Source organism: Daktulosphaira vitifoliae, unplaced genomic scaffold, assembly GCF_025091365.1.
Source record: "Daktulosphaira vitifoliae isolate Bord-2020 unplaced genomic scaffold, ASM2509136v1 Scaffold_3, whole genome shotgun sequence".
In the NCBI taxonomy this organism is placed as follows: domain Eukaryota; kingdom Metazoa; phylum Arthropoda; class Insecta; order Hemiptera; family Phylloxeridae; genus Daktulosphaira; species Daktulosphaira vitifoliae.
Window position 1 is genome coordinate 13,437,165 of NW_026099574.1, and position 13,215 is coordinate 13,450,379.

The 13,215-nt window shown below is 22.9% G+C and overlaps 1 long non-coding RNA gene across 1 annotated transcript; it reads right to left on the reverse strand.

Annotated features, from left to right (window-relative positions):
- Positions 1-5,781: 5,781 nt before the first annotated feature.
- On the reverse strand, positions 5,782-9,664 carry LOC126902770 (uncharacterized). Its single transcript, XR_007703318.1, has 5 exons — positions 9,576-9,664; positions 9,411-9,512; positions 6,488-6,562; positions 6,334-6,422; positions 5,782-6,233 (listed from the first exon to the last, which is right to left on the reverse strand). It is a non-coding gene; the product is annotated as an uncharacterized LOC126902770 (long non-coding RNA).
- Positions 9,665-13,215: the final 3,551 nt, after the last annotated feature.

The following is a 13,215-nucleotide window of genomic DNA, read 5'->3' on the forward strand; positions in this document are numbered from 1 at the left end:
AAGACACAGGATTAAGCGTAGATGGTTGAAGTGGAGAGAAACGTTGGCGTATTATGCGATCAAAGAATTCAAATGAGGCTCAAAGGTAAATTCTACGAGACTGTATAAGGCCAGCTATGATGTATGGTTCAGAGTTTTGGGCGGTTGATAAGAAAGTAGAGCAGAGAATGAGTGTAGCAGAGATGAGAATGCTTAGATGGATGAGTGGAGTGACTAGAAAAGATAGAATAAGGAACGAGCATATAAGAGGGAGTATAGGTGTTGCGTCAATCGTGTATAAGATGAGAGAAAATAGACTTAGATGGTTTGGTCATGTTATGAGGAGAGAAGAATCGAAAGTTATAAGAACAGTTATAGAAATGAATGTTGAAGGAAGAAGAGGTAGATGAAGACCAAAAAAGAGATAAAGGGATGCTATTGAATGCGATATGAGGACATTTGATGTGGGAGATCGTGTCAAGTAGAAGTTTAGGATAAGGGTAGCCGACCCCAAGTAGTTGGGATTAAGGCTGAGAAGAAGAATTAATTGATTATTTATAATTTAAAATTCCAATTTTTCAAAAGTAATATAATATTTAATATGAAATTTGTAGAACTGTAATAATTAGATGGTTATTGTAAAACATTTATGGTGAAAGGTGTAGGTACAACTTTTCTGTGCTTCGAAAAAATTTCGAGTTAAATTTACCTGTTTTTTTAAATATTACCTTAATTATTTTTAGTGGAAACTGTTTTCAACTTAATAATATATTATTGAATAAAAGCTGTGTATCTATTAAACTTTAATATAAACAGTAGTTTAAATAAATAATTTAAAAACAAAAATATACGAAATTTTAGATACACGTATTGGAGGTTTTTAACGCATACAATGTAAGAGACATAATGGATAAATAGTAATGTTGACGCATCGGAAAGTTTTTAAATAAATACAGCCTTTTACCTATGTTTGCAAATAATTTAGAAAAAATTAATATACATTTTATAAACTTTTTTATATATTATACTTATTTTAGTATGTCATATTTATAACTGATAATTTTATTGTTTGTTGCATCAAAATTTAGAGTAAAATTGGATTATTCATGAACGGCATTTGGGTAGAAAAGTATAACAATAATATAAGACCAAAAGTATAATTTTTTTATAATTCAGGAAATAATTATTAAATGTAAAAATTGATCACTGATGGCTAATATTTTTTAATATTAAAATTATATTTTAAATATTTAACCCGAAAAATTACTAAAAAAAATCTCGGATACGTATTTCAGGAACAATGTCATCATTGTCAACGCAAAACACATTCCGACAACCCAACCAAAAAAATCTTATTATATACCCTTAATGACGTTATCACTAAGTAATATTATCACATTCTGGCAATTTACTCAGGTTTAATAATGAATATTTTTTTAGGCCAAGGTCCCAATTAATTAAATTGTTCTTATGTTTAAATATTTTTTTGCCTCCCTTATATAAAGTTCTTTGTAATTGTTTACGTTTTTAATTAGTTTTATGATTTTGTGTTTATGTGTCAATAAATGTCTAGCCATAGGAGATTTTTCAATTTCTTAATTTTTAATTCTTAAGTGTTCTTTAAACTTAACTTATATTTATTTTTATTTGTCCTACGTAACATTTATTACAATTTTCATATTGTATTTTATAAATGCCCGATTTCTACCCTTCTTATACTTTATCTTTTGGGTTACTTAATAAATCTCTTAAATTGTTATTTTAGATGTTACTTAAGTAGTACTAACATTTTTAAAAATTCTATCTAGTCCACTTAAGATGTACGGATAATTTAAAATGGATGATCTAATTACATTTTGTTCCCCCACACTACTAAGTGTACTAGCTACTATATAGAATATAATAAAATATTTATAAATTATATTCTGAAGTTTTAGAACTAAAGACTGGTTTAGAAATAAATAATTTACATTCTTTTTTTAAAAAATTTATCTCTGAAGAATTAGCGATAGAAATAAAAAAACAATATCTAATGACTTCAGAAATTTTATTTCTCTTCTATTTTGAACAGTAGTATTGCTTTTTTAACTTAATTCACTTCTTACAGAGATGTTTTATTTGTGAAACGATTTTACATTTAACTGTTATGGATCTGTCAGTTTTCGATCTCAACTGCATTAATGGCTTTGAATACAGGTGTTAACTAATAAATATTAGTTTTTTGGCCTCACTTTAAAAATATAATAAGTTAGCTAATACAAAACCATTTAATGGTAGCTTTTGGTCAATAATGTCTTTTTATGTTGTAAACGTTAGACGATAAGATTTGGTCTTTGAGTTTTCCTTTATATACTAAAATTAAATTGAACGTAAATTTTATTTAAATTTTGTGAGTTATAATTGTCAAATGTAATTCAAAATATAGACTAAAAATTGAGTTACAAAGACATTTTCCTTAAAAATATGAATTGTTATGGCTTAAATTACAGTTTATATTAAATAGTTAAATATACTATAATAGTTTTAAAATAATTATATTCATATCAAAAATTAATTTTATTAAAACTATATGTAATTTATTTTTACTTACCTAATATTATAATGACCGCGAGACATAAAATTATGGTAAACAATTATTTAAATAAAACTAAAAACATTCAAAATTTTACTATTAAAATCAAGTAAACCTGTGACATCACATAGGTTTGTTGATTTTTCATAATTTTTAATTATATTTATACTGATGTATAATTTAATCATTTATTCTTATGTTATTTATTATATTTAGTATAAATTATATGTTTGATAAAAAAAAATAATTATTATATAATAATAATAATAATTTTATAAATATTTTCAAGAATATTTTAGCTTACACTTTATTTTTAAAAACAGATATAAGTTTTTAAGATCAGTAAATAATTTTTTTTCTACTTATAATATACATAAATATCAGCCAAACTGCAAAAAAAAAAAATTTTTTTTAATTTTAAGCTTACATGAGAGCTACTAGAAATATACCATACACTGAAGTTAATTATGATATCTAAGCTTTCAATTTTTGACTTAAAATTTTGAAACTAAAAAATTTTTTTTCACAGTAAAAATCAAACTATTTTGATATACTAATCATAATATTTGACCAAAAATTGAATAACAGGTGCAGTTTTTTGTTTTTTTTTTTTTTTTATAGAGGTCTTTTTGATCAAATTACTAAATAAACGTTGAGTGACAAGTAAAAATTTTTTAAAAATTTCAAATCTTCACAAAATTTGTGTTTTTAATATATAAAAAAAAGTGAAAATTGTTCTCATTAAAATTTTGAAAATCGATTTTTTTTAATCACCCTAATATATATATATATATAAAAGTGATAGTATTTTCAGAAAACTTTCAAAAATTAAGTTGAAAAATTATTTTTTAGTGAAAAAGTTGACATTTTGAATCACCCCATGCGGGCAGGTTATAGGGTCAGATTGTTAAAAAAAATATACAAAATNAAATAAATTAAAATTTAGAAAATTTCAAATTAATATTTTAATAGATAAAAATAAAATTTTAAATGTGTATCAGGGTTATTTAAAACCCAAATTTTAATCATTATTTAAGAAATTAAAATTGAACTGTTTAAGGTAATTTAAGTAGAATTACTTATTAGTTAGGAATTTTACCTCAAAATTGTCCCAAGTTTAATTTTTATAAATATATTATTTTTTTCAAAAACAAATTTTAATTATTCTAAAAATTATTGTGGAATTAGGTCAAATATAAAATAATTATATTTTTTGTAAGTAATACGAATTTAAATCTTCGACTTGTCACACAATAATATGTTTATAACTATTTTTTTACAAAATGTATAGATCTATTTAATTTTCAAACAAAATTCATGTTTATTTAAATAAATTGTAATTGTTTTTTTAGGAATATATTATTTTTCATGTATTTATATAACCATCGCATAAACTCATCATTTTGAAATAAATTCAATATATATCATTTATTTGTCATCTATAATGTCTGTCGTATAACATTGAATATTATGTATACAGCATAACAAAACAAGTTAATAAGTGTTATGAAATGTGCATTAACATAAAATACAGAACATATTATAAATAATACCCAAATCTAACAATACTACAACCATATTCTATAAAAAAAAATTTACAAAACAGCTGCATAAATTCATTAACAAAGTAACACGATTATAGAATCAACACTTTTATATTCGATGACCATTAACTTTTTGATAAGACAATATTTTATAAATCTAAGTTATAATATTACTATATTATATTCATGAAGCGCAAACCAACTTGCATAGTATTTAGTGCAATAAAATCATAATGTGATTTAACTGGAGTCGTAAAACGATAATATTGTAATAGCTATTTATATTATAGAGTCAACTGATAAGTATCATTTCACATTTTAAAGTCTTTCTATAGATATTCATATTGTAAAAATATTATAGTAATGTACATACACGGCCTATAAAAATGAAATTATAATGCAGTATAATTTTCAGAATTATGCATTCTGGCTTTTCAGAACAAAGAAAAATTCAAGAGAGGTAACGGACTAATTAAAAAAAAATGTATCATAATTTTGATATTTTATCTCAAACAAAAACTATGACATCGTTTTTGATTATATATTAAGTTAATAAAATGTTTTATTAATACAAAGGAAATGAAAAAATTAATAGTTGGGCTTTGTAATCTTTAAGAAAAGTAATTTGTGAGTAATTAATCTTAATTTGGTTTCCTGAGATTTTATTTTTTACCCTCAAAGTGACTAATGGTTTAATTGACAAAAAAATTAAAACAAAACAAAGAAAACAATAATTATCATTGGTTTAAACTTTCGTAATCATATTTAAGTTGCGATGGCATTACCACGCGATGCCAGAGCAGAAAAAACATCTAACAATCAAAAAATTAACCTCGTATAGATGGGCCAAGGTTTGTTTTACTTTATTATATGTTTGCAATAGGAGTTTTAACTGTTAAGGCTTTTATAATTAATAATTGTCTATGATTTTCTTGATACATTTTACATTCATTGCAAAATAATACAATCATTAAATTAATACAAAATTAAATAAATAGTTGTATAAATAATAATTGTATAAACAGTTTATAAAATTTTAAAAACTTTAGTTCCTTAAGTTTATATTTATATTAAAGAGTTATATCAATTAGACTAATTAATCGAACAATAAATATATTAACAAATGTACTTATAAAAATATCTTTAAAAAACACTTGTATACCTAAATTAAACAGTTAAATTAATTATTCACTAATCAGTGAATAATTTTTTGTTAAAGTTTTGAAAAAAATTAAAATATATTTTACCAAAAATTCTCTATTATATACACTTACACATGGCCATGGTATAAAAACTTCTTTACGAACAATTAATCGCATTGTCCATTACAGTAAAAAAAAACACTAACAAAACACAATAAAAATATCAGAAAGACTTTCTCGGGCATACATAGCTAATGACACTGCAATAATTATCTCGGTTTTGTATTTTTAATGATTATACAATAATTTAGTTTTAAAAATTGCCCAATTTAAACTTAAATAGATTTCAATTATTTAATTTTGTTTAAACATTTCAAATAATTGATTTTTTTTTTTTGTAGTACCCTTGTTACAAGTATACAATTAAATGCAGTGTAAGCAGAACACTTTATATTACTGTAAAACTATAAAATTTTTTATTAACATAATTGAATATAAAATTACTAAATTTAGTGATCTTTTATAGATTTAATAGGCAGAAAAATATTTGTATAAATTAATTTTTGAAATCATGTATTTTTATCTTATAGTTTATTATTAATATTAGACTATAAACTTTTTTCCACATTCTAAGTCTCCTGATTTTTTATATCTTTTTTTTCCTTATCATCAGGATTTCCCTCACTAATAGAAGTAAAAGTTTCCTGTGCTAATGTAGGGCTTTTTGAGTTATCAGGTATGTTGGATACAAGGTCGCTTAACTGATTTTCGATCCATTTAAAATTTTGTTTTGAATTACCTAAAACACTCTCTTGTGACATGTAAATGTATATGAACAATATCCATACCAATTGAAATACAATCACTATAAAATTTGGTTAATATAATATTATAATTTTTAAACATATTTACCAACGTATGTATTAGAAAATACTGGACTATTTACTAAATAGTTTTTTTACAAACAATAGATATCTGATGTAATGCCAGTTAGAACTGAAAATAAACAATTTATAATCATATTTTTATTTTTATTTCGTATAAGTACTAATAAAACATGTTATTTCAAAATAGAAATTATAATTTTTGAACATACTCGGAATTGTTAAATATCAAATGAAATAAATCTATTGAGCTTCCTATGCCAGAAATCATCACTCCATATTTCATTAAATCACAACGATCCTAGATGAATCTGTATTTTAGTATTGTATAAGCTAATTAGTTTCGTCAATTAAAAAAAAAAATACCAATATCATTGTTGCTATTATTAAAGAAGCACCGAGATAGTTTAGCTGATTGATAAAACCAAAAAATGTAAGTACCTAAATTAAATTTACACAATATTATATTAATGAAAAATTTTTATCACTACAAAGGCGCTAGGCTAATACACGTGGCAAGCTTCAGTTCTAAATGTTCGAAAGACATATAATTAGTTTTAGTTCTTTTATTAAGTTTACTAGTTTAATAGTCATAAGTACAAGAAACAATAATCTTACCACGATAAAATTTAATAAACTTGAATTTTTTCTATTTAACTTGAGAAATAAAGAAAGTCAAATTATAAAACTTAAAAATTTGACCTTGGTTTTAAATATATTAAAATATTTATATGATTAACTTAGTTAAAATCAAAAATAATTACCAAACAAATCCCTGTTAATAAATATGTATATCTATAAACCAACGGAAACTTTATTTCAAACTCAATTAACAATGCCATCTTACTTATATAATCTACGATTAAGTTATTCGGATATGAGATATTGTGAACAAACTACAAAAAAACTAATGTAATTAAAACATTAAGTATCAAACAATTTTATTTGATTTAGTTTATTTACTATATGAGGTGTAACCCATAGTAATATAAAATGGAATTAATGGATAATATCATAAAAGCATCTACCTTTAAAAACAGTATATTGAACATTATAGGCATGCATTTTATTAAAAATGTTAATTTAGCTGAACTTCAGAGTAATATTTTTGTGATCATTACATTTTTTTAATAAAAAAGATTACTTCTTTTAATATGTATTTTTGTTATTTGAATTTAATAACTACTTAAAAATGAAATTTAAATGTTTTGTACTGTTTGTGTGAAACTATAATATGCATAATAGTATTGTGTTTATTCAAACTATAAGACAAAGGTAAAGAAAAGAGTCATGTGAATGAAATGAAACATGACTTAGTAGAAAAAGAAATTGTACTGGAATAACAAATAAACAGAGAAAGAAGTTTCTCTGATAAGAATCGTTTCCTGTTGTAATATTAAATTTAATAACCGAATCTTAGCTTTTAGAAAGAGCACTGTACCTAAACCAATAACCATTTATTTTTATTAAAAAATCAGAAAAATACAAATAGGCACATTAACGAGATACGTGTATTCAAATAAAATAAACGAAAAAATATTTTGATTTTTTTCACCATAATTATTGTTTTTTATGTTAATCCTTAAAAAAAATAATCATTGTTAAACACTAAAAATTAAATCAACATCGTCAGCACTATTATTTAATATTTTTATCACTTTATTTATGTTGTAGTAAAATAATTTTTGAAACGTTAATTAAGCACTTCTCTACTTGCACTGGAGGTCATAAAAATTATTCTTTTACACAAGATATCACCCTTAAAATATTTATAATTTATGTGTCATTTATCTGATATTTTTATTAAAATTGGTGTTTTGAAAAAAATTGTTCTTTATTATTTTTGAATTCATAGTTAATTAATTCCAAAAGTAACTTTCATTTAACTTCTTATTTTACATTATTATAAACTGTCCCTTCATTTTTATTATTTTTTATCAGAATAGAAAATTAATAGTTTTTCCTTAAAATACATCTGCAGTTAGATGATTATTGAGAAGATAAATAATAATAATAAAAACAATTGTAAGGAAGTATTATTTCTAAAGTTTTTTTATCAGTTTTAATGCAATATAATAATTAGTGCTATTAATTAGTAGTTTAATAATATATTTTTACATTGATATTAATTCAATTATAATAATTGGTACTTGATTATTTGCAGAGCACAGGTTAACCTATTTTATTAACATTGATTTGACTAAAGTTTACTTAATGCGTTGTTCAATAACATAATGAGTAAATATCAAAATCTGGAGTAACATACTCGAAGAAAAATATTATAATATTTATGTAATATTATACTACAAAGAAATATAATACATTTTATAATAATATATTTTTAATTTAATTGTAGTCATTTAGCCTTCCTATTTAATATTTAAATTTTTGATTATGTTTAAATTTTTCTTTTTCTCTTTGTCAAGCTTAAGTTTATTAATGTTTCATTTTTAGTTATTAGATAATTTTAAGTTGTCCAGTTAACTGTCTAATACATATTGTATTTTTTGGGCTATTGCCCGTATAATTTATAGTAAATAAATAAATTTAATGAATTTTAGCACTAGTCAAAAAAAAAATTGGAAACGATTAAAATCAAATGATTTAATTTGAAGTTAAAATAACAAAATTTTATGTATTATTCAATCTAAGACCGGACTTAGAGTCCGTCTCAGATATATATGTAGAATAGAGTCTCAGGTCCTCTAGGCAATTGCCAAATTATGATTCCTCTTTAATGATATATTTAGGAGTTTATTATGAAAAAGGTGTGTATATCTTTCAGAACGTTAAGTAAAAGGAAAGCTTCGCCCCTCCTACTATCATCGAATGATTTTATATCTTTGGACGGGTCGAAATCAATGGTTCACTCATAAATAGGCCATTACCTCTCCTTAGTGTATTCTTAATTAAAAATAACTTCATTTATCTATTGAGAAAGAAAAATTACTTGTTAACGAATTAAGATGGCTCGTTAAAAATATTAACCCTAGAATGCCTTGTTTCGAGGGCCGAATAACGGCCCCGAATCAATCCAAAAACACTTGAAAAATGTTCGTATGTAGAATATATTGTTGCTAAATATTTAGGAAAATATAGTCTAGACAAGCTGAAAATCATAATTTGATTTTAATATGAATTGAGAAAATATAATTATCTAGTCTCAGAGAATATTAGTTGATAATGGAGTATCTAATGTTCATTATCATCTCCTTAGCTTCTATCCTAACTATTTGGCGTCAATTACATATATATGTATGTATATTTTATGATTTAACAGACTATTTACATCAGCTGTTGACCTGACACAACTGTATTATATGACTAACAGCAAATAGCGCCGCTGATGTTCAGCGGCGATTGAATGATTCTCACAGCATCACATCACATCCTAATAAATTTAATAATTTTAATAAATCATTATAATAAAAATAAGTGAAATAATAGATTTTACCTCTCAGAAAATAATCAAATACCATATCTATTCAAATTTAATTTATTTAAAAGAATATTTAAAAGTCAATGATTTATTTTTAACATTTTATTTTATGATCCATGTTATATTTAAAAATAAATTCAATACACGAAATAATTAAAACATCATTTAACAAAAGAAAAATAGATTTAACAATGTGACTTAAATTTATCATTTTTACAATTGAAAAAAAATCTAAGAAAAATTTAATTAATGTAACTTTATTTTATTTCCTAATACTACTAAAACGTAGATATAGGATGACGTTTATTAAATCTATAACCTAATGTTAATAATTCTGCAGATCTTTTGACCTTTTAATCAGCTAATGTTTCGATTATTTATACTCCAAACATTATTATGTAATCTTCGAACAAAATGTTTTTCATTTGACCTAAACTAATTCAAAAAAATTAGCTTCGTTTATAGATTTTTAAAAGTTAGTCTTACTTAAAGTATTATATTTATATTAAGTGTATTTTAAATTATTAATTTTTTTGGAAAAATTTTAATACATATTCTAAAAATGTATTATTTATTATCGAATATTGCTATAATTTTTTTGTTCTTGAAAAAAGATAAATATCAATACTAATGTATATTACTATTAATATAAGTAATTATTCAATAGTACATTAATAACAAATTCCACTAAAACGAACAAATAATTAATTTAATAACATAATTTTTTACATTTTTCCTCAGTCTACAAATATTTGACAAAAATATTGTTTTTTAAAGATAGTCCTGATTAATTATAATGAAATTTAATTTTAAATGTAAAATTGAAAATAATTTAAGGCATAGAAATTAAACCCTATAACAGTAAATGGAGAATGCTTGTAAAAATATATAAAAATGCATAGTTGTCATTAATTTTTCAAACTTATATATTTGATTATGCAATAATATTTTATTATTAAAATCAAAATTATATACACATTAACATTGCGATCATTATATAATTCTATATTACTAGATAATTGTTTCTTTTATTGCAAACAAAAACACAATTTTTATATGTGACTCATTTATTATTGTTAGTGTTAAAGAATTTTTTTTAACATGATAATTAAACTGTTACGCATTATTATTAGATAAATTTCTGTTTTAAAAAATACAGTTAAACAATTGTTACAAAGCAAATTATTATGACAGATAAAATAAGGTTTAAGCCTGTCCACTATTACTTAACCTTTTATTACATGAAAGTGCATATATGTATGCTTAAAAAAGTTGGTTTAGTCTTGGTGTACAATAAAGGTTTATTATTGGAGTTGTTAGCATCAATTAGTATTAGCAGAGCAAGAAAACAATATGAATAACGCTTAAAACAAAACATTTTGTCAAAACGTAATTAAAAAACCAAAAATTGGTCATATCAGTAAACGTTAAATATAATTAAATATAATACAACTTATAATGTAAAAAATTCTTATTAAAATAAAAATAAATTGTTGAAAACTTTATATTTAAAAAATATATGATGTAAGAAGAAATAGTTATTTGCCAATATACAAAACTGCTTATCATTAATCCCTTTTAACGTTTAATATAAAAATTTAGTTCGTTTAAATGTTAAGTAGCGTATAAATATAAGGATTATGACTTAGTAGTACAGAAAAGTTAACATACATATTTATTAATACTATTTAAATATATATATATGTCACATGTATATTTAAATCAAAAAATTAATTGTTGAAAAGGCTTTTAATAATATACATGCATTAATACTATTAAGTTTTTTGACTAAGAATAAATAATTTATTGTAAAATCATTTAAGATTATTCTTACAAAAATATTAAAAATAATTTTAAAATTTAATCGAATTATTATATTAATTTTTGATAAAGGTAAACAATCTAGAATGTTGACAATTTTTTTTTATAGTGATACGATTATATTGACAGTTTCTAAAAGTCGGATTATACTAAAATGAATACATTAAAATTAAATTTTAATACAATTTTTTTTTTTGCAAAACGATTAACCTATAATGTTTAGTTGACAAAACATAATTAATAAGTCATCCAATAACCACCATGGTTTAATAGATAATACCAAAATTGAGTTACAATCATTTTTGCATTTTTAATGGCTTCACTATAAGGTTTTAAGGACAATACCAGCTTTTATGTTGTGTTATATATAAACGCTATGATATTATTGGTAACTAAAAAGTTTGTAACGATTAGTATGTCCGAGGTAAACTAGTTTTTGACACGATTAAATAGTTTGGTTTAGAGAAACGTAACTCGCAAAAAAAAACTTTTCCATTTATTATTATTATTCATTTTATAATTTATTTTACATATGTGACTTATAAAACGGCTTTCTAACTATCTATTTTTTTTATAAAATGTTATTACTTTAAATTAATGTACACAGATTTATTCGACAATAAATAGTTGAAATCTTATATATTTTTCTTTATTTAAATAAAAATGTTATATAGAAATAGTTATATAAGATTATTAAAAACAATAAGTTAAATTGAAAAAAATAATTTTTATTTTGCTTTTTTTCTACTCATATAAACAAATGTTTAAAAAATAACTTTTTTTCTTTTCCCTCGTGTTATATAATAATTTAAATGTTTAGTGAAACTACCATCAGTGGTTAGGTTCTTTTTGTGCTACTCGTGGCTAACTGTAATTTTAACATAATAACTTATTGTAAGAAAATGTTTATTTTGTTATATGTTTCTTTATTTAATTTATCATTTTTAAATAAAATTATTCTCTACTAACGCTTATTATGTTTCTAGTAATCTTCTTCGTCTCCTCTCTCCTTTATCAAAACTACTTGGAATTGCAACCCGTATCCTAAACTTCCACTTGACACGATTTTACACGTTATCTAAATCTATATACACACCGCAGCCCTCATATCACCCCAATTGTATCTAACCACCATTTTTTTGGTCTTTCTCTTCCTCTTCTTCCTTTGACGTACATTTCTATAATCATTCTTACAGCTTCCAATTGCTCTCTTCTTATAACAACCAAAACATCTAAACCTATTTTCTCTCATCTTATCTACGATCGAAGCTTCTTCTTACATATCTATTCCTTATCCTATTTTCTCTTGTCATACACTCATCGATTAAAGCGTTCTCATTTTGCTACACTCATTCTCTGCTCTACTTTCTCATCAACTACCAAACACTCTGAACCATACAACTTAGTTGGTCTCACTACAGTCATATAGACCATACTTTTCAGCCTCATTGGGATGTTCTTATCATTCAAAATACCTGCAATTATTCCTATACCTCACATCCTCGTGAATACGATTGTTATTTTGTGAAAATAATCCTAAATATTTAAAAGTTTCCACCTGTCAATACTACTAGTCCATCCTACTCAATACAATGTTTCATTATTATGTAATTAAATAATTATTAAAATTATTTTTCTTTGTCTTCAAACGTATTGAAAAAATGTCGAGATTTACGTATATTATTTAAATAATCTACAATTCATTCTTCAGAAACAATTATAAAAATTAAAATATGATGATACATTGGTAATTTAATGAGAAAGTAATAATATAAATAAAGCGATAATCCATATATTTATTAGAAAATATAAATGTTAAAACATAAGTTTGTTT